The sequence below is a fragment of the Mesoplodon densirostris genome, chromosome 2 (genome assembly GCF_025265405.1).
Source record: "Mesoplodon densirostris isolate mMesDen1 chromosome 2, mMesDen1 primary haplotype, whole genome shotgun sequence".
In the NCBI taxonomy this organism is placed as follows: Eukaryota; Metazoa; Chordata; class Mammalia; order Artiodactyla; family Ziphiidae; genus Mesoplodon; species Mesoplodon densirostris.
Window position 1 is genome coordinate 120,360,031 of NC_082662.1, and position 20,488 is coordinate 120,380,518.

The following is a 20,488-nucleotide window of genomic DNA, read 5'->3' on the forward strand; positions in this document are numbered from 1 at the left end:
CCGCTGCTCCTGCTCGACCCATAGCACCCGCTCGGCGCCACCTTGGCGCCAAGACCCGGCCTTTCCAAGTCCAGCCACGCGCCGCCCCTGGCAATCCACGTGGCCTCCCGTCCGTCCTGCTTGCAGCACCCTCACAACACCGCGCGCCTGCTTCTCGCACACACAAGAAGAGCCGCCTGGGCCAGCTAGCTCCCTGCTCCCAGCTCTCCCTCACAGGCCCTCGGCCGGCCGCCCGCAGAGCCCGGCAAAAGGTCAGCCCGCTGCGTTGGCCGGGAATCGAACCCGGGTCAACTGCTTGGAAGGCAGCTATGCTCACCACTATACCACCAACGCTGCACAGCCCGGGCCGCCCCGAGACGCCGGCACCGGGCTCGCCCGAGCGCGCTCTCGTCGCCGCCTCCTCCTGCTCCTCCTCCTCCTCCTCCGACTCCTTCTCTGACGACTCCTCCTCCTTCTCCTCCTCCTCCTGCTCCCCTTTCTCTTCCTCGTTCTCCTCCTCCTCCTCAGCCGCAGCCGCCGCTTGGAGCAGCCCTGCCCCGACGCCCCGACGGCCGGCAGCTCTGTGGTGGCACAGGCGCCACCAAGGCCCCCCGGCGCCCCACCCGCGCCGGCCCTACGAAGCTGCCCTAGGACACCCGCCCGACGGCCTCAGGGGGGCGCTCTCGCTGCCTTGCTGCTCCGGGTCCCTGGGCTCCACGCCGCGGCCCGCCCCCGCCCCGGGGGTACGCGTCTTCCAGACCCCGGCTCGCCAGAGCCCTTCTCCACCGGGCGCCTGGGCCAGGCCACTTCCCGCACCGACAGGGGACGCCACTCATCCGCCTCCCACCCGTCCCGGCCGCTGTGCACCTATGCCGCTGTGCATAAGTGCAGCCTTGCGTCGCGACGCAAGGAGCCTCCTGCGACAGCCACTTTGGGCGGGCCGCAATGTCATCGAGAGCTTGTGGGGTCCAGAGGAGGCCCTCGCTCTGCCGTGGCAACTGAGCGCCCGGCGAGGAGGAAGGGCTGAAGGGCTGGAGGCGGTCGACGGTGTGCAGGCTGGGCACGCGCTGGCGTCCAGCGCCTCGCTGGAGGGCGGAGGGCGGAGAAGAAGGGCCCTTGGGAGCCAGGCGGCAGGACAGAGAGCGGCGCCAGCCACCAAAAGAGGGCGTGTTGCCTCCCCGTCGGGGAATCGAACCCCGGTCTCCCGCGTGACAGGCGGGGATACTCACCACTATACTAACGAGGACGGCGGCCACCGCCCCCGCGCCCGGGCCGCTCTCGGGCTGCCTGCCGACGCCTCCCCCTGCCCTCCGGCCCCCTGCCCACCACGGGCGCCCGGCACGTGCCCGACCCGACCCGACCCGACCCAACGCCACACCAACCGCGTCCTCCAAAGCAGCAGCCCCCGACCCCGACGGGGACCCGGCCCCGCGGGCCGCTGAAAACTCCCAGTGCGCGCTGCCTATTGCCTCCAACGCGGGCATCGCGCCGGGAGGAGGGGGCCCTGAGACCGAAAGCAAGGCTGCGAGGAGGGCGTGGGCGCGCGCCTGGCCATGGCCGGCGAGGAGAGGCGCGGGTGGGGGCCGGCGGCAGGGGCTGGCCCGACGCGGCCCGGCTCCGTCCGGGGCCAGGGGTGGGCGAGGGCGCCACCGCGGCGGAGCCAGGCGCGCCGTCTGGCCTTGCTCCCCGTCGGCCGCCGCGCGCCCGCTCCGTCGCTCAGCCACACGGCCGCGCGCCTGGCGCGGAGCACCGCGTCCCGCCAAGGGCACCGGCGTTCGCGTCGCGTCGCGCCGGGTCCCAGCCAGCCGAGCGGCCACGCGCACGCCCAGGCCCGCCGTCAGGATGGCCGAGCGGTCTAAGGCGCTGCGTTCAGGTCGCAGTCTCCCCTGGAGGCGTGGGTTCGAATCCCACTCCTGACAAGCCAGCCTTTTGGCCCGCCCGGCAAACGCACCCGGCCCTGTCTATGGCAGCGCTTTACTGCCTTCCAGTCCGTTCGCGCCTGGCACTCTTGCGGCCTCTCCAAACTCCGGCCCGGACATCCACGCCTCTCAGACGCGGAACCTTCTCAGCCATGGCCGCGGGCCCGGCAGAAACGGCCCGCTAGGAACCCTCCAGCGACGGGCTTTCCGGACAAACGCCCTCCCCGCCACTTGCTACGCCCCCTCCTACCTGCACCCACACCAGGAAACCCTTCAGTCCTTCGCAGCACATCTTTCCTCACCTGCTTGCGGCTGCTGCTGCTGCTGGTCTTCCTGCCTGCCTGCCTGCCTGCCTGCCTGCCTGCCTGCCTTCGTCCCTCCCCCTCCCCCTCCCCCTCCCCCGCTCCACCCCGCCCCCAGCGCCACACGCAGAACGGCCGCGTGTGGAAAGCCCTCCACGTCTCGCCCACCCTCCGACTTCTGCCTGGCGAACAGCGGACTCGTTCTCACAGCCTTTCTTGCACTTCCGCCACCAGCAGCTCTCCCTCTTTCCAACATCCTGTCCTTCCCGCCAGCCCCAACGGCCCGCCTGCCCATTCCATTCCCTCCACGCCGCCGACACCGTGTTGCCGGCCTGTGGTGCGGGCCCTCGGCGCTTTTTCGCCTTGGGACCCTGGCCGGACCACACCTGCCTGCCTGCCTGCCTGCCTGCCTGCCTGCCTGCCGGGCCGCGTGCAGCCCAGCCTCCTGCTGGCCAGCCCACAGGGGGCCCTCCCTGCACGGGGCCTGGCGCAGGAGTCGCTCCCGGGAACGGTGCTCAGGTGAGTAGTGAGCGGAAGCCCTGGATGCCCTGTCACCCACCACAGACGTCCGGCCCCCAGCACGAGCCACCCACCTCGGCGCCACAGTGCAAGTCCGTCGGGGAAGCCGCTGCTCCGGCCGGACCCAACCACACCCTGGCGCGCTCCGTCCGTCACCGGGCTGTCCGCGAACAAGCAGGCCGTCTGCCAAAGGGCTTCTCCTCACAACCAACGCAGCAGAGCGGGACCCCGCGGGAGGTGGGGGTGGGGCAGAGCGCAGAGGCGAGGCTCAGACACCTTTGGTCTTTTGGCCTGAGCGCCGTTCGGCGACGGCGACGGCGGCGGCAGCGGAGGTGCCCGGTGTCCATCTCCCTCGCTCGCGGTCCCTGCACAGCCCCGAGCTCCGATCCCTGCCCCCGCCCGCCCTCGCACGCCCCGCACCAGCAAGAAAGCCAGCCGCCAGAGGGACTGTGCGTCGGGGCCGGGCGGCGGCTGAGAGGAACGTCGGTGCTCAGCCGCAGCTTCGGGCGCGGGCCAGGCCGCTTCGGCTCCTGGCTTCCTCTGGCCACACCGACAGTCTCGCGGCGGCCGCGGACAGCAGAGAAAGCTCAGGACGGGCCGAGCCCGCCTGCGTCCCTCCGTCCCTCGGTGCTTCCGACCGCCTCGCGCCCTGGGGTCGCCAGCGTGCCCGGAGCCTCTCATTCAGGTGGCCCGTCGGTCTCCTGCTCAAATGGAGCACGTGCCCACGGGGCGAGCAGTGACCAGGGTCCGGCGGTTGGCGGCGAGCGCCGCTGGGGCAGCGTTGGGCGCCGCTGGGACAGCGGCGGGCGCCGGCGGCCATAGGTGCATGGGTGGTTCAGTGGTAGAATTCTCGCCTGCCACGCGGGAGGCCCGGGTTCGATTCCCGGCCCATGCAGCCGCAGCGCCCCCTTTTGGTTCCCGCAGCCCCAAAGCGGAGCTGGGCTTCCCCGCTGCCACACCCAAGGCACCGGTCCTGCAACGGCTCGCTCACCACCGCACCTTCCGGCCCCTGTCCTTCCCACGCCGACGCCCCCACCCCACACACACCCGGGAGCCAGGCCTCCAGGACCCGACACCTTGCGGGCTCAGCCACTCTTGCGCCCAGACCCCTTCCTTGGCCTTCTTCCCTTCCTCACCCCGACCCCGCTTGTGTCACGCTTTTCACTGGAAGGAGCACCCCACACTGGCACCCGCACGGCCCAACCTCTTCACCTTTCGCCTCGTGTCCAAGCTCTCTGCCTCACTCTGCCCCCACTCCGAAAATCATACTATGTTTGCACGACCAGGAGCAAGGAAGTTGCCACCTCTGCGAGTGATACATCCCATTTTCCTGGAGAGTCCCCAAAGCGTTCACGTGCACGAGGAGTTCCAAAGAAGTCCACACTGTCATCGCAGACTGCCCTCTAGATTCACGTTTGGACCCTCAACAGAAATACGTTTCCAACACCGGCCCGCTCCTCCACCGCTACTGCCCCCACCACCATCGGCACGACAAACACCACCCCGTCCCCTGAACCTCTGCTCCCACCAACAGCATCAGCCCTCGGGACAGCACCGCCAGCACCACCGCCTCAGCCTCCAGCCTACTGCCACAAACACCACCCTCCTACCTCCAATCTCCCCACTTTTCCCCCGATCCTTTCCACATCCTACGTTGTCAAGGATCCTGCCCTTGCCTCTGTCCCGTTGCCCTCCTTTGTTCCCCCTTCGTCGTCTTCTCCTTTTCGTAGCAGCGTGGTTGGTTTACAACAGCGTGTTACTTTCAGGTGTACAGCAAAGTGATTCCGTTATATGTCCTTTTCCGGCTTATTTTCCATTCATTATACGTTATCACGACATGTGAATACAGTTCCCTGCGCTGTACAGTAAATCCTTGTTGCTTATGTGCTTTATGTATAGTATTTCCTCTCTGTTAATCGCAGCTCCGGATTTTTCCCCGCCCTACGCTTTCCCCTTGGCTAACGAACAGTGTCTTTTCTATGTCTGTGAGTCTGTTTCTCTTTGGCACATACATTCGTTTGTAGTACGGTTTACGTGCCACATGTCGTTGTGCTTCTCTGCCTGACTCACGTCGCTAAGTGTAATATACTTTGGTCCCTCCTTATTGGTGCACTATCTCACTCTTTTGAATGGCTGAGTAGTATTCCACGGTACATATATACCACGTCTTCCTGTGCCAGCCATCGGTTGATGGGCACTTGGGTTTTGTCCATGTCTTGGCTGTGGCCCGTAGGGCTGCTGTGAACATGGGGGTGCATGGATCTCTTCAAATGACCGTTTCTCTCCCCTGCCGACGTGTACCCACGATGGGGATTGCTGGATCGTGTGAGAGCTCATATTTCACCTATTTTTTTTTAGTGTGTTGTTTTTATTTATGCATTTGATATTTATCTTTCCATTTACTTACTTACCTATAAGAACTAGTAGCTGTAATTTTGGAAGAAAAGTTGATTAACAATATTGAGTTCGTTTCAGGTGCACAGCAAAGCGGATACTGTTTTCCATGTCTAATGTTGTTTCACATTGCTTTCCATTATAGCTTACTACAGGATACTGAATAGCATCCCCTGTGTTCTACTGGAAATCCTTGTTGCGTATGTCTTTTATATGAAGTACGGTGTATCTGTTCATCGCAGCTCCTAACTTATGTCTCCACCCCTCCCTTTCTCCTCGGGTAACCATCAGTGTGTTTTCTATGCCTGTGAGTCTGTTTCTCTTTGGCACATACGTTCTTTTCTACTATGTTTTAGATTTAGATTGCACGTATCTTTGTGCTTCTCTGTCAGACTTACTTCACTAAGTGTAATATTCTCTAGGACCATCCTCATTGTGGCAAATGGCCATATTTCATTTTCGGAAATGGCTGAGGAATATTCCACAGTACATATATACCACATCTTTTTCCGTCAGCCAACCGTTGATGGGCACATGGGTTTCTCCTCTGTCTTGGCTGTGGCACGTAGTGCTGCTACAAACACGGGGGTGCGTGGATCTCTTCAAACAACGGTTTTTCCCTTTGGCGGATGTGTACCCACGATGGGGATTGCTGGATCATCCGATGGCTCATGTTTCTCCTATTTATTTTGTTCGTTGCTTTTATTTATTTATTTACTTACTTACTTTCAACTAGTGGTACTTGTGGTTTAGGGAGAAGAGTTGATTACCAATATTGAGTTAGCTTCAGGTGTACAGCAAGGGGATACTGTTTTCCATGTTTAATATTCTTTCAGATTGATTTCCAGTATAGGTTAGTGCAGGATATTGAATATCATTCCCTGTGTTATTCTGTAAATCCTTGTTGCTTATCTCCTTGATATGAAGTACTGTGTGTCTGTTCATCGAGCTCCTAATTCATCCCTCCACCCCTCCTTTTTCTCCTCGGGTAACCATCACTGTGTTTCCTAGGTCTGTGAGTCTGTTTCTCTTTGGCACATACATTCATTGGTAGTACTTTTGAGAGTCCACCTATCTTTGTGCTTCTCTGTCGGACCTACTTCACTAAGTGTAATATTCTCTGGGAGCATTCTTGTTGCAGCAAATGGCAATATTTCATTCTTTTTCATTAATGGCTGAGTAATACTGCATAGTACATATATACCACCTCCTCTTGTACTAGCCACCCGTCGATGGGCACTTGGGTTTTCTTGCATGTCTTGGCTAGTGCAAATAGTGCCGCGGTGAACACGGAGGTGCTTGTGCCTTTTTGAACCCTTGTTTCATCGTTTCCGGGTACGTACCCAGGAGTGGGATTGCGGGATCAGACGGGACCTCTCCTTTGGCCTCCTTCAACCTCAACCCCTCCTCCCCCCACCCCCGCCGCTACACACACCTGAGACTGGATGGCTTCTCCCGATGAGAGGTGATGTATGTCTCTGGGGCAGTAGAATGCCCCCACCCCATTCGGACCCCGCCTAGCCCCCGTGGCGCGCTCCGTTTCTCTTGTTCTCCTTCCTGCCTGCCTCCTACCCACCGTCCCCAGTCCCAACCCATTGCTTAGCCTGACCACCTCGCCGCACAGCACACCGGTCTGGGGCGCTCACCCGCCACCCCACCGCGAAGGGGTCCTCTCCCACCATCTTCCTCGGCCCACAGCCCACTCACACACCCCGCCCTTCCCCCCAGCCTGCAGGCTCGGACCCCTCTCCCCGCCACCTTCCCCTTGTATCCCAGGCCCGACTGTCACATGTCCTGCCCGGAAGTCTCACTTCCGCCGGCGCTCCTCAGACCCACTCCTACTCCAGGCCCACCCGCACACACGTGCCGGGCCAGGTGCCGCCATCACCCCCAAGCTTCTGCTGAGCCCCTGCCTGAGTGGCCAGCTGCTCTCCCGGGCCAGGTTTCCGCCAGGCCAACACCTCCCGCTCCTGCCCGGGCTCCAGCCACACACCACAGGCCCTTCCTCGCACCTCCCAGCACGCGGCCCACCGCCGCCCCCTCTCCATGGGGTCGTTCTGCTCCGTTCCCTAACCCGCGTGGGGTGGCCACCGACCACGGCCACAAACACCTTCATCCCACACTGTCAGCCACCCCCAAGGCGCCGGCGCGGGCGTTCAGGAAGCCTGCTGCGGTGGTTCGAAGCACCCGTCTGCCCACCGGTGCTCCTTTCCACGGGGGATCCGGCGCTGTCAGAAGGCACCGCGTGTGACACCGCCGTCGCCGTCGGCGCCGCCGCCGCTGTCGCCGTGGGGAGAAGCAGTGCCGCTGGAGAGTCCAAACACAGGCGGGGCCGTTTGCTCGTGGCCACAGCCTCGGCGGGGAGAGGCGCTGCCCCGGCCACTCGTGTTTGGGGCTGAGGCAAGCGTCCGAAAAGGAAGACGCGGGACGTCGAAGGCCTCGAGTGGGCGCGCGCCAGTGCGGCCAAAAGGTTGGGCCGGGGAGGGAGGGTGGAGGTCGCCTGGCAGGGCCTGGGCTGGAGGTGCAGGGCGCCGGGCGGCTGTTGTCGGGGCGCGGCGCCGAGGCCCCGGAGCACGGGTGGCCTAAAAGTGGGATGTGGACGGTGGGAGGTAGAGAGGAAGAAGAAGGGCTTCCCTGACCGGGAATCGAACCCGGGCCGCGGCGGTGAGAGCGCCGAATCCTAACCACTAGACCACCAGGGAGCGTCCGCCTCTACCCGCTGCTCCTGCTCGACCCATAGCACCCGCTCGGCGCCACCTTGGCGCCAAGACCCGGCCTTTCCAAGTCCAGCCACGCGCCGCCCCTGGCAATCCACGTGGCCTCCCGTCCGTCCTGCTTGCAGCACCCTCACAACACCGCGCGCCTGCTTCTCGCACACACAAGAAGAGCCGCCTGGGCCAGCTAGCTCCCTGCTCCCAGCTCTCCCTCACAGGCCCTCGGCCGGCCGCCCGCAGAGCCCGGCAAAAGGTCAGCCCGCTGCGTTGGCCGGGAATCGAACCCGGGTCAACTGCTTGGAAGGCAGCTATGCTCACCACTATACCACCAACGCTGCACAGCCCGGGCCGCCCCGAGACGCCGGCACCGGGCTCGCCCGAGCGCGCTCTCGTCGCCGCCTCCTCCTGCTCCTCCTCCTCCTCCTCCGACTCCTTCTCTGACGACTCCTCCTCCTTCTCCTCCTCCTCCTGCTCCCCTTTCTCTTCCTCGTTCTCCTCCTCCTCCTCAGCCGCAGCCGCCGCTTGGAGCAGCCCTGCCCCGACGCCCCGACGGCCGGCAGCTCTGTGGTGGCACAGGCGCCACCAAGGCCCCCCGGCGCCCCACCCGCGCCGGCCCTACGAAGCTGCCCTAGGACACCCGCCCGACGGCCTCAGGGGGGCGCTCTCGCTGCCTTGCTGCTCCGGGTCCCTGGGCTCCACGCCGCGGCCCGCCCCCGCCCCGGGGGTACGCGTCTTCCAGACCCCGGCTCGCCAGAGCCCTTCTCCACCGGGCGCCTGGGCCAGGCCACTTCCCGCACCGACAGGGGACGCCACTCATCCGCCTCCCACCCGTCCCGGCCGCTGTGCACCTATGCCGCTGTGCATAAGTGCAGCCTTGCGTCGCGACGCAAGGAGCCTCCTGCGACAGCCACTTTGGGCGGGCCGCAATGTCATCGAGAGCTTGTGGGGTCCAGAGGAGGCCCTCGCTCTGCCGTGGCAACTGAGCGCCCGGCGAGGAGGAAGGGCTGAAGGGCTGGAGGCGGTCGACGGTGTGCAGGCTGGGCACGCGCTGGCGTCCAGCGCCTCGCTGGAGGGCGGAGGGCGGAGAAGAAGGGCCCTTGGGAGCCAGGCGGCAGGACAGAGAGCGGCGCCAGCCACCAAAAGAGGGCGTGTTGCCTCCCCGTCGGGGAATCGAACCCCGGTCTCCCGCGTGACAGGCGGGGATACTCACCACTATACTAACGAGGACGGCGGCCACCGCCCCCGCGCCCGGGCCGCTCTCGGGCTGCCTGCCGACGCCTCCCCCTGCCCTCCGGCCCCCTGCCCACCACGGGCGCCCGGCACGTGCCCGACCCGACCCGACCCGACCCAACGCCACACCAACCGCGTCCTCCAAAGCAGCAGCCCCCGACCCCGACGGGGACCCGGCCCCGCGGGCCGCTGAAAACTCCCAGTGCGCGCTGCCTATTGCCTCCAACGCGGGCATCGCGCCGGGAGGAGGGGGCCCTGAGACCGAAAGCAAGGCTGCGAGGAGGGCGTGGGCGCGCGCCTGGCCATGGCCGGCGAGGAGAGGCGCGGGTGGGGGCCGGCGGCAGGGGCTGGCCCGACGCGGCCCGGCTCCGTCCGGGGCCAGGGGTGGGCGAGGGCGCCACCGCGGCGGAGCCAGGCGCGCCGTCTGGCCTTGCTCCCCGTCGGCCGCCGCGCGCCCGCTCCGTCGCTCAGCCACACGGCCGCGCGCCTGGCGCGGAGCACCGCGTCCCGCCAAGGGCACCGGCGTTCGCGTCGCGTCGCGCCGGGTCCCAGCCAGCCGAGCGGCCACGCGCACGCCCAGGCCCGCCGTCAGGATGGCCGAGCGGTCTAAGGCGCTGCGTTCAGGTCGCAGTCTCCCCTGGAGGCGTGGGTTCGAATCCCACTCCTGACAAGCCAGCCTTTTGGCCCGCCCGGCAAACGCACCCGGCCCTGTCTATGGCAGCGCTTTACTGCCTTCCAGTCCGTTCGCGCCTGGCACTCTTGCGGCCTCTCCAAACTCCGGCCCGGACATCCACGCCTCTCAGACGCGGAACCTTCTCAGCCATGGCCGCGGGCCCGGCAGAAACGGCCCGCTAGGAACCCTCCAGCGACGGGCTTTCCGGACAAACGCCCTCCCCGCCACTTGCTACGCCCCCTCCTACCTGCACCCACACCAGGAAACCCTTCAGTCCTTCGCAGCACATCTTTCCTCACCTGCTTGCGGCTGCTGCTGCTGCTGGTCTTCCTGCCTGCCTGCCTGCCTGCCTGCCTGCCTGCCTTCGTCCCTCCCCCTCCCCCTCCCCCGCTCCACCCCGCCCCCAGCGCCACACGCAGAACGGCCGCGTGTGGAAAGCCCTCCACGTCTCGCCCACCCTCCGACTTCTGCCTGGCGAACAGCGGACTCGTTCTCACAGCCTTTCTTGCACTTCCGCCACCAGCAGCTCTCCCTCTTTCCAACATCCTGTCCTTCCCGCCAGCCCCAACGGCCCGCCTGCCCATTCCATTCCCTCCACGCCGCCGACACCGTGTTGCCGGCCTGTGGTGCGGGCCCTCGGCGCTTTTTCGCCTTGGGACCCTGGCCGGACCACACCTGCCTGCCTGCCTGCCTGCCTGCCTGCCTGCCTGCCGGGCCGCGTGCAGCCCAGCCTCCTGCTGGCCAGCCCACAGGGGGCCCTCCCTGCACGGGGCCTGGCGCAGGAGTCGCTCCCGGGAACGGTGCTCAGGTGAGTAGTGAGCGGAAGCCCTGGATGCCCTGTCACCCACCACAGACGTCCGGCCCCCAGCACGAGCCACCCACCTCGGCGCCACAGTGCAAGTCCGTCGGGGAAGCCGCTGCTCCGGCCGGACCCAACCACACCCTGGCGCGCTCCGTCCGTCACCGGGCTGTCCGCGAACAAGCAGGCCGTCTGCCAAAGGGCTTCTCCTCACAACCAACGCAGCAGAGCGGGACACCGCGGGAGGTGGGGGTGGGGCAGAGCGCAGAGGCGAGGCTCAGACACCTTTGGTCTTTTGGCCTGAGCGCCGTTCGGCGACGGCGACGGCGGCGGCAGCGGAGGTGCCCGGTGTCCATCTCCCTCGCTCGCGGTCCCTGCACAGCCCCGAGCTCCGATCCCTGCCCCCGCCCGCCCTCGCACGCCCCGCACCAGCAAGAAAGCCAGCCGCCAGAGGGACTGTGCGTCGGGGCCGGGCGGCGGCTGAGAGGAACGTCGGTGCTCAGCCGCAGCTTCGGGCGCGGGCCAGGCCGCTTCGGCTCCTGGCTTCCTCTGGCCACACCGACAGTCTCGCGGCGGCCGCGGACAGCAGAGAAAGCTCAGGACGGGCCGAGCCCGCCTGCGTCCCTCCGTCCCTCGGTGCTTCCGACCGCCTCGCGCCCTGGGGTCGCCAGCGTGCCCGGAGCCTCTCATTCAGGTGGCCCGTCGGTCTCCTGCTCAAATGGAGCACGTGCCCACGGGGCGAGCAGTGACCAGGGTCCGGCGGTTGGCGGCGAGCGCCGCTGGGGCAGCGTTGGGCGCCGCTGGGACAGCGGCGGGCGCCGGCGGCCATAGGTGCATGGGTGGTTCAGTGGTAGAATTCTCGCCTGCCACGCGGGAGGCCCGGGTTCGATTCCCGGCCCATGCAGCCGCAGCGCCCCCTTTTGGTTCCCGCAGCCCCAAAGCGGAGCTGGGCTTCCCCGCTGCCACACTCAAGGCACCGGTCCTGCAACGGCTCGCTCACCACCGCACCTTCCGGCCCCTGTCCTTCCCACGCCGACGCCCCCACCCCACACACACCCGGGAGCCAGGCCTCCAGGACCCGACACCTTGCGGGCTCAGCCACTCTTGCGCCCAGACCCCTTCCTTGGCCTTCTTCCCTTCCTCACCCCGACCCCGCTTGTGTCACGCTTTTCACTGGAAGGAGCACCCCACACTGGCACCCGCACGGCCCAACCTCTTCACCTTTCGCCTCGTGTCCAAGCTCTCTGCCTCACTCTGCCCCCACTCCGAAAATCATACTATGTTTGCACGACCAGGAGCAAGGAAGTTGCCACCTCTGCGAGTGATACATCCCATTTTCCTGGAGAGTCCCCAAAGCGTTCACGTGCACGAGGAGTTCCAAAGAAGTCCACACTGTCATCGCAGACTGCCCTCTAGATTCACGTTTGGACCCTCAACAGAAATACGTTTCCAACACCGGCCCGCTCCTCCACCGCTACTGCCCCCACCACCATCGGCACGACAAACACCACCCCGTCCCCTGAACCTCTGCTCCCACCAACAGCATCAGCCCTCGGGACAGCACCGCCAGCACCACCGCCTCAGCCTCCAGCCTACTGCCACAAACACCACCCTCCTACCTCCAATCTCCCCACTTTTCCCCCGATCCTTTCCACATCCTACGTTGTCAAGGATCCTGCCCTTGCCTCTGTCCCGTTGCCCTCCTTTGTTCCCCCTTCGTCGTCTTCTCCTTTTCGTAGCAGCGTGGTTGGTTTACAACAGCGTGTTACTTTCAGGTGTACAGCAAAGTGATTCCGTTATATGTCCTTTTCCGGCTTATTTTCCATTCATTATACGTTATCACGACATGTGAATACAGTTCCCTGCGCTGTACAGTAAATCCTTGTTGCTTATGTGCTTTATGTATAGTATTTCCTCTCTGTTAATCGCAGCTCCGGATTTTTCCCCGCCCTACGCTTTCCCCTTGGCTAACGAACAGTGTCTTTTCTATGTCTGTGAGTCTGTTTCTCTTTGGCACATACATTCGTTTGTAGTACGGTTTACGTGCCACATGTCGTTGTGCTTCTCTGCCTGACTCACGTCGCTAAGTGTAATATACTTTGGTCCCTCCTTATTGGTGCACTATCTCACTCTTTTGAATGGCTGAGTAGTATTCCACGGTACATATATACCACGTCTTCCTGTGCCAGCCATCGGTTGATGGGCACTTGGGTTTTGTCCATGTCTTGGCTGTGGCCCGTAGGGCTGCTGTGAACATGGGGGTGCATGGATCTCTTCAAATGACCGTTTCTCTCCCCTGCCGACGTGTACCCACGATGGGGATTGCTGGATCGTGTGAGAGCTCATATTTCACCTATTTTTTTTTAGTGTGTTGTTTTTATTTATGCATTTGATATTTATCTTTCCATTTACTTACTTACCTATAAGAACTAGTAGCTGTAATTTTGGAAGAAAAGTTGATTAACAATATTGAGTTCGTTTCAGGTGCACAGCAAAGCGGATACTGTTTTCCATGTCTAATGTTGTTTCACATTGCTTTCCATTATAGCTTACTACAGGATACTGAATAGCATCCCCTGTGTTCTACTGGAAATCCTTGTTGCGTATGTCTTTTATATGAAGTACGGTGTATCTGTTCATCGCAGCTCCTAACTTATGTCTCCACCCCTCCCTTTCTCCTCGGGTAACCATCAGTGTGTTTTCTATGCCTGTGAGTCTGTTTCTCTTTGGCACATACGTTCTTTTCTACTATGTTTTAGATTTAGATTGCACGTATCTTTGTGCTTCTCTGTCAGACTTACTTCACTAAGTGTAATATTCTCTAGGACCATCCTCATTGTGGCAAATGGCCATATTTCATTTTCGGAAATGGCTGAGGAATATTCCACAGTACATATATACCACATCTTTTTCCGTCAGCCAACCGTTGATGGGCACATGGGTTTCTCCTCTGTCTTGGCTGTGGCACGTAGTGCTGCTACAAACACGGGGGTGCGTGGATCTCTTCAAACAACGGTTTTTCCCTTTGGCGGATGTGTACCCACGATGGGGATTGCTGGATCATCCGATGGCTCATGTTTCTCCTATTTATTTTGTTCGTTGCTTTTATTTATTTATTTACTTACTTACTTTCAACTAGTGGTACTTGTGGTTTAGGGAGAAGAGTTGATTACCAATATTGAGTTAGCTTCAGGTGTACAGCAAGGGGATACTGTTTTCCATGTTTAATATTCTTTCAGATTGATTTCCAGTATAGGTTAGTGCAGGATATTGAATATCATTCCCTGTGTTATTCTGTAAATCCTTGTTGCTTATCTCCTTGATATGAAGTACTGTGTGTCTGTTCATCGAGCTCCTAATTCATCCCTCCACCCCTCCTTTTTCTCCTCGGGTAACCATCACTGTGTTTCCTAGGTCTGTGAGTCTGTTTCTCTTTGGCACATACATTCATTGGTAGTACTTTTGAGAGTCCACCTATCTTTGTGCTTCTCTGTCGGACCTACTTCACTAAGTGTAATATTCTCTGGGAGCATTCTTGTTGCAGCAAATGGCAATATTTCATTCTTTTTCATTAATGGCTGAGTAATACCGCATAGTACATATATACCACCTCCTCTTGTACTAGCCACCCGTCGATGGGCACTTGGGTTTTCTTGCATGTCTTGGCTAGTGCAAATAGTGCCGCGGTGAACACGGAGGTGCTTGTGCCTTTTTGAACCCTTGTTTCATCGTTTCCGGGTACGTACCCAGGAGTGGGATTGCGGGATCAGACGGGACCTCTCCTTTGGCCTCCTTCAACCTCAACCCCTCCTCCCCCCACCCCCGCCGCTACACACACCTGAGACTGGATGGCTTCTCCCGATGAGAGGTGATGTATGTCTCTGGGGCAGTAGAATGCCCCCACCCCATTCGGACCCCGCCTAGCCCCCGTGGCGCGCTCCGTTTCTCTTGTTCTCCTTCCTGCCTGCCTCCTACCCACCGTCCCCAGTCCCAACCCATTGCTTAGCCTGACCACCTCGCCGCACAGCACACCGGTCTGGGGCGCTCACCCGCCACCCCACCGCGAAGGGGTCCTCTCCCACCATCTTCCTCGGCCCACAGCCCACTCACACACCCCGCCCTTCCCCCCAGCCTGCAGGCTCGGACCCCTCTCCCCGCCACCTTCCCCTTGTATCCCAGGCCCGACTGTCACATGTCCTGCCCGGAAGTCTCACTTCCGCCGGCGCTCCTCAGACCCACTCCTACTCCAGGCCCACCCGCACACACGTGCCGGGCCAGGTGCCGCCATCACCCCCAAGCTTCTGCTGAGCCCCTGCCTGAGTGGCCAGCTGCTCTCCCGGGCCAGGTTTCCGCCAGGCCAACACCTCCCGCTCCTGCCCGGGCTCCAGCCACACACCACAGGCCCTTCCTCGCACCTCCCAGCACGCGGCCCACCGCCGCCCCCTCTCCATGGGGTCGTTCTGCTCCGTTCCCTAACCCGCGTGGGGTGGCCACCGACCACGGCCACAAACACCTTCATCCCACACTGTCAGCCACCCCCAAGGCGCCGGCGCGGGCGTTCAGGAAGCCTGCTGCGGTGGTTCGAAGCACCCGTCTGCCCACCGGTGCTCCTTTCCACGGGGGATCCGGCGCTGTCAGAAGGCACCGCGTGTGACACCGCCGTCGCCGTCGGCGCCGCCGCCGCTGTCGCCGTGGGGAGAAGCAGTGCCGCTGGAGAGTCCAAACACAGGCGGGGCCGTTTGCTCGTGGCCACAGCCTCGGCGGGGAGAGGCGCTGCCCCGGCCACTCGTGTTTGGGGCTGAGGCAAGCGTCCGAAAAGGAAGACGCGGGACGTCGAAGGCCTCGAGTGGGCGCGCGCCAGTGCGGCCAAAAGGTTGGGCCGGGGAGGGAGGGTGGAGGTCGCCTGGCAGGGCCTGGGCTGGAGGTGCAGGGCGCCGGGCGGCTGTTGTCGGGGCGCGGCGCCGAGGCCCCGGAGCACGGGTGGCCTAAAAGTGGGATGTGGACGGTGGGAGGTAGAGAGGAAGAAGAAGGGCTTCCCTGACCGGGAATCGAACCCGGGCCGCGGCGGTGAGAGCGCCGAATCCTAACCACTAGACCACCAGGGAGCGTCCGCCTCTACCCGCTGCTCCTGCTCGACCCATAGCACCCGCTCGGCGCCACCTTGGCGCCAAGACCCGGCCTTTCCAAGTCCAGCCACGCGCCGCCCCTGGCAATCCACGTGGCCTCCCGTCCGTCCTGCTTGCAGCACCCTCACAACACCGCGCGCCTGCTTCTCGCACACACAAGAAGAGCCGCCTGGGCCAGCTAGCTCCCTGCTCCCAGCTCTCCCTCACAGGCCCTCGGCCGGCCGCCCGCAGAGCCCGGCAAAAGGTCAGCCCGCTGCGTTGGCCGGGAATCGAACCCGGGTCAACTGCTTGGAAGGCAGCTATGCTCACCACTATACCACCAACGCTGCACAGCCCGGGCCGCCCCGAGACGCCGGCACCGGGCTCGCCCGAGCGCGCTCTCGTCGCCGCCTCCTCCTGCTCCTCCTCCTCCTCCTCCGACTCCTTCTCTGACGACTCCTCCTCCTTCTCCTCCTCCTCCTGCTCCCCTTTCTCTTCCTCGTTCTCCTCCTCCTCCTCAGCCGCAGCCGCCGCTTGGAGCAGCCCTGCCCCGACGCCCCGACGGCCGGCAGCTCTGTGGTGGCACAGGCGCCACCAAGGCCCCCCGGCGCCCCACCCGCGCCGGCCCTACGAAGCTGCCCTAGGACACCCGCCCGACGGCCTCAGGGGGGCGCTCTCGCTGCCTTGCTGCTCCGGGTCCCTGGGCTCCACGCCGCGGCCCGCCCCCGCCCCGGGGGTACGCGTCTTCCAGACCCCGGCTCGCCAGAGCCCTTCTCCACCGGGCGCCTGGGCCAGGCCACTTCCCGCACCGACAGGGGACGCCACTCATCCGCCTCCCACCCGTCCCGGCCGCTGTGCACCTATGCCGCTGTGCATAAGTGCAGCCTTGCGTCGCGACGCAAGGAGCCTCCTGCGACAGCCACTTTGGGCGGGCCGCAATGTCATCGAGAGCTTGTGGGGTCCAGAGGAGGCCCTCGCTCTGCCGTGGCAACTGAGCGCCCGGCGAGGAGGAAGGGCTGAAGGGCTGGAGGCGGTCGACGGTGTGCAGGCTGGGCACGCGCTGGCGTCCAGCGCCTCGCTGGAGGGCGGAGGGCGGAGAAGAAGGGCCCTTGGGAGCCAGGCGGCAGGACAGAGAGCGGCGCCAGCCACCAAAAGAGGGCGTGTTGCCTCCCCGTCGGGGAATCGAACCCCGGTCTCCCGCGTGACAGGCGGGGATACTCACCACTATACTAACGAGGACGGCGGCCACCGCCCCCGCGCCCGGGCCGCTCTCGGGCTGCCTGCCGACGCCTCCCCCTGCCCTCCGGCCCCCTGCCCACCACGGGCGCCCGGCACGTGCCCGACCCGACCCGACCCGACCCAACGCCACACCAACCGCGTCCTCCAAAGCAGCAGCCCCCGACCCCGACGGGGACCCGGCCCCGCGGGCCGCTGAAAACTCCCAGTGCGCGCTGCCTATTGCCTCCAACGCGGGCATCGCGCCGGGAGGAGGGGGCCCTGAGACCGAAAGCAAGGCTGCGAGGAGGGCGTGGGCGCGCGCCTGGCCATGGCCGGCGAGGAGAGGCGCGGGTGGGGGCCGGCGGCAGGGGCTGGCCCGACGCGGCCCGGCTCCGTCCGGGGCCAGGGGTGGGCGAGGGCGCCACCGCGGCGGAGCCAGGCGCGCCGTCTGGCCTTGCTCCCCGTCGGCCGCCGCGCGCCCGCTCCGTCGCTCAGCCACACGGCCGCGCGCCTGGCGCGGAGCACCGCGTCCCGCCAAGGGCACCGGCGTTCGCGTCGCGTCGCGCCGGGTCCCAGCCAGCCGAGCGGCCACGCGCACGCCCAGGCCCGCCGTCAGGATGGCCGAGCGGTCTAAGGCGCTGCGTTCAGGTCGCAGTCTCCCCTGGAGGCGTGGGTTCGAATCCCACTCCTGACAAGCCAGCCTTTTGGCCCGCCCGGCAAACGCACCCGGCCCTGTCTATGGCAGCGCTTTACTGCCTTCCAGTCCGTTCGCGCCTGGCACTCTTGCGGCCTCTCCAAACTCCGGCCCGGACATCCACGCCTCTCAGACGCGGAACCTTCTCAGCCATGGCCGCGGGCCCGGCAGAAACGGCCCGCTAGGAACCCTCCAGCGACGGGCTTTCCGGACAAACGCCCTCCCCGCCACTTGCTACGCCCCCTCCTACCTGCACCCACACCAGGAAACCCTTCAGTCCTTCGCAGCACATCTTTCCTCACCTGCTTGCGGCTGCTGCTGCTGCTGGTCTTCCTGCCTGCCTGCCTGCCTGCCTGCCTGCCTGCCTTCGTCCCTCCCCCTCCCCCTCCCCCTCCCCCGCTCCACCCCGCCCCCAGCGCCACACGCAGAACGGCCGCGTGTGGAAAGCCCTCCACGTCTCGCCCACCCTCCGACTTCTGCCTGGCGAACAGCGGACTCGTTCTCACAGCCTTTCTTGCACTTCCGCCACCAGCAGCTCTCCCTCTTTCCAACATCCTGTCCTTCCCGCCAGCCCCAACGGCCCGCCTGCCCATTCCATTCCCTCCACGCCGCCGACACCGTGTTGCCGGCCTGTGGTGCGGGCCCTCGGCGCTTTTTCGCCTTGGGACCCTGGCCGGACCACACCTGCCTGCCTGCCTGCCTGCCTGCCTGCCTGCCTGCCGGGCCGCGTGCAGCCCAGCCTCCTGCTGGCCAGCCCACAGGGGGCCCTCCCTGCACGGGGCCTGGCGCAGGAGTCGCTCCCGGGAACGGTGCTCAGGTGAGTAGTGAGCGGAAGCCCTGGATGCCCTGTCACCCACCACAGACGTCCGGCCCCCAGCACGAGCCACCCACCTCGGCGCCACAGTGCAAGTCCGTCGGGGAAGCCGCTGCTCCGGCCGGACCCAACCACACCCTGGCGCGCTCCGTCCGTCACCGGGCTGTCCGCGAACAAGCAGGCCGTCTGCCAAAGGGCTTCTCCTCACAACCAACGCAGCAGAGCGGGACCCCGCGGGAGGTGGGGGTGGGGCAGAGCGCAGAGGCGAGGCTCAGACACCTTTGGTCTTTTGGCCTGAGCGCCGTTCGGCGACGGCGACGGCGGCGGCAGCGGAGGTGCCCGGTGTCCATCTCCCTCGCTCGCGGTCCCTGCACAGCCCCGAGCTCCGATCCCTGCCCCCGCCCGCCCTCGCACGCCCCGCACCAGCAAGAAAGCCAGCCGCCAGAGGGACTGTGCGTCGGGGCCGGGCGGCGGCTGAGAGGAACGTCGGTGCTCAGCCGCAGCTTCGGGCGCGGGCCAGGCCGCTTCGGCTCCTGGCTTCCTCTGGCCACACCGACAGTCTCGCGGCGGCCGCGGACAGCAGAGAAAGCTCAGGACGGGCCGAGCCCGCCTGCGTCCCTCCGTCCCTCGGTGCTTCCGACCGCCTCGCGCCCTGGGGTCGCCAGCGTGCCCGGAGCCTCTCATTCAGGTGGCCCGTCGGTCTCCTGCTCAAATGGAGCACGTGCCCACGGGGCGAGCAGTGACCAGGGTCCGGCGGTTGGCGGCGAGCGCCGCTGGGGCAGCGTTGGGCGCCGCTGGGACAGCGGCGGGCGCCGGCGGCCATAGGTGCATGGGTGGTTCAGTGGTAGAATTCTCGCCTGCCACGCGGGAGGCCCGGGTTCGATTCCCGGCCCATGCAGCCGCAGCGCCCCCTTTTGGTTCCCGCAGCCCCAAAGCGGAGCTGGGCTTCCCCGCTGCCACACCCAAGGCACCGGTCCTGCAACGGCTCGCTCACCACCGCACCTTCCGGCCCCTGTCCTTCCCACGCCGACGCCCCCACCCCACACACACCCGGGAGCCAGGCCTCCAGGACCCGACACCTTGCGGGCTCAGCCACTCTTGCGCCCAGACCCCTTCCTTGGCCTTCTTCCCTTCCTCACCCCGACCCCGCTTGTGTCACGCTTTTCACTGGAAGGAGCACCCCACACTGGCACCCGCACGGCCCAACCTCTTCACCTTTCGCCTCGTGTCCAAGCTCTCTGCCTCACTCTGCCCCCACTCCGAAAATCATACTATGTTTGCACGACCAGGAGCAAGGAAGTTGCCACCTCTGCGAGTGATACATCCCATTTTCCTGGAGAGTCCCCAAAGCGTTCACGTGCACGAGGAGTTCCAAAGAAGTCCACACTGTCATCGCAGACTGCCCTCTAGATTCACGTTTGGACCCTCAACAGAAATACGTTTCCAACACCGGCCCGCTCCTCCACCGCTACTGCCCCCACCACCATCGGCACGACAAACACCACCCCGTCCCCTGAACCTCTGCTCCCACCAACAGCATCAGCCCTCGGGACAGCACCGCCAGCACCACCGCCTCAGCCTCCAGCCTACTGCCACAAACACCACCCTCCTACCTCCAATCTCCCCACTTTTCCCCCGATCCTTTCCACATCCTACGTTGTCAAGGATCCTGCCCTTGCCTCTGTCCCGTTGCCCTCCTTTGTTCCCCCTTCGTCGTCTTCTCCTTTTCGTAGCAGCGTGGTTGGTTTACAACAGCGTGTTACTTTCAGGTGTACAGCAAAGTGATTCCGTTATATGTCCTTTTCCGGCTTATTTTCCATTCATTATACGTTATCACGACATGTGAATACAGTTCCCTGCGCTGTACAGTAAATCCTTGTTGCTTATGTGCTTTATGTATAGTATTTCCTCTCTGTTAATCGCAGCTCCGGATTTTTCCCCGCCCTACGCTTTCCCCTTGGCTAACGAACAGTGTCTTTTCTATGTCTGTGAGTCTGTTTCTCTTTGGCACATACATTCGTTTGTAGTACGGTTTACGTGCCACATGTCGTTGTGCTTCTCTGCCTGACTCACGTCGCTAAGTGTAATATACTTTGGTCCCTCCTTATTGGTGCACTATCTCACTCTT

At 64.0% G+C, this 20,488-nt stretch overlaps 14 non-coding genes across 14 annotated transcripts; 6 read left to right on the plus strand and 8 right to left on the minus strand.

The window, feature by feature from the left end:
- Positions 1 to 261: 261 nt before the first annotated feature.
- On the minus strand, positions 262 to 333 carry TRNAG-UCC (transfer RNA glycine (anticodon UCC)). Its single transcript has one exon. It is a non-coding gene; the product is annotated as a tRNA-Gly (tRNA).
- An 820-nt stretch (positions 334 to 1,153) lies between these two features.
- On the minus strand, positions 1,154 to 1,225 carry TRNAD-GUC (transfer RNA aspartic acid (anticodon GUC)). The gene has a single exon. It is a non-coding gene; the product is annotated as a tRNA-Asp (tRNA).
- A 590-nt stretch (positions 1,226 to 1,815) lies between these two features.
- Positions 1,816 to 1,898, plus strand: TRNAL-CAG (transfer RNA leucine (anticodon CAG)). The gene has a single exon. It is a non-coding gene; the product is annotated as a tRNA-Leu (tRNA).
- Positions 1,899 to 3,543: 1,645 nt separating this feature from the next.
- Positions 3,544 to 3,614, plus strand: TRNAG-GCC (transfer RNA glycine (anticodon GCC)). The gene has a single exon. It is a non-coding gene; the product is annotated as a tRNA-Gly (tRNA).
- Positions 3,615 to 7,743: 4,129 nt separating this feature from the next.
- On the minus strand, positions 7,744 to 7,815 carry TRNAE-CUC (transfer RNA glutamic acid (anticodon CUC)). The gene has a single exon. It is a non-coding gene; the product is annotated as a tRNA-Glu (tRNA).
- A 275-nt stretch (positions 7,816 to 8,090) lies between these two features.
- TRNAG-UCC (transfer RNA glycine (anticodon UCC)) lies at positions 8,091 to 8,162 on the minus strand. Its single transcript has one exon. It is a non-coding gene; the product is annotated as a tRNA-Gly (tRNA).
- Positions 8,163 to 8,982: 820 nt separating this feature from the next.
- On the minus strand, positions 8,983 to 9,054 carry TRNAD-GUC (transfer RNA aspartic acid (anticodon GUC)). Its single transcript has one exon. It is a non-coding gene; the product is annotated as a tRNA-Asp (tRNA).
- Positions 9,055 to 9,644: 590 nt separating this feature from the next.
- On the plus strand, positions 9,645 to 9,727 carry TRNAL-CAG (transfer RNA leucine (anticodon CAG)). Its single transcript has one exon. It is a non-coding gene; the product is annotated as a tRNA-Leu (tRNA).
- Positions 9,728 to 11,362: 1,635 nt separating this feature from the next.
- TRNAG-GCC (transfer RNA glycine (anticodon GCC)) lies at positions 11,363 to 11,433 on the plus strand. Its single transcript has one exon. It is a non-coding gene; the product is annotated as a tRNA-Gly (tRNA).
- A 4,129-nt stretch (positions 11,434 to 15,562) lies between these two features.
- TRNAE-CUC (transfer RNA glutamic acid (anticodon CUC)) lies at positions 15,563 to 15,634 on the minus strand. Its single transcript has one exon. It is a non-coding gene; the product is annotated as a tRNA-Glu (tRNA).
- Positions 15,635 to 15,909: 275 nt separating this feature from the next.
- On the minus strand, positions 15,910 to 15,981 carry TRNAG-UCC (transfer RNA glycine (anticodon UCC)). Its single transcript has one exon. It is a non-coding gene; the product is annotated as a tRNA-Gly (tRNA).
- An 820-nt stretch (positions 15,982 to 16,801) lies between these two features.
- TRNAD-GUC (transfer RNA aspartic acid (anticodon GUC)) lies at positions 16,802 to 16,873 on the minus strand. Its single transcript has one exon. It is a non-coding gene; the product is annotated as a tRNA-Asp (tRNA).
- A 590-nt stretch (positions 16,874 to 17,463) lies between these two features.
- Positions 17,464 to 17,546, plus strand: TRNAL-CAG (transfer RNA leucine (anticodon CAG)). The gene has a single exon. It is a non-coding gene; the product is annotated as a tRNA-Leu (tRNA).
- A 1,641-nt stretch (positions 17,547 to 19,187) lies between these two features.
- Positions 19,188 to 19,258, plus strand: TRNAG-GCC (transfer RNA glycine (anticodon GCC)). The gene has a single exon. It is a non-coding gene; the product is annotated as a tRNA-Gly (tRNA).
- The last annotated feature ends 1,230 nt before the right edge of the window (positions 19,259 to 20,488 follow it).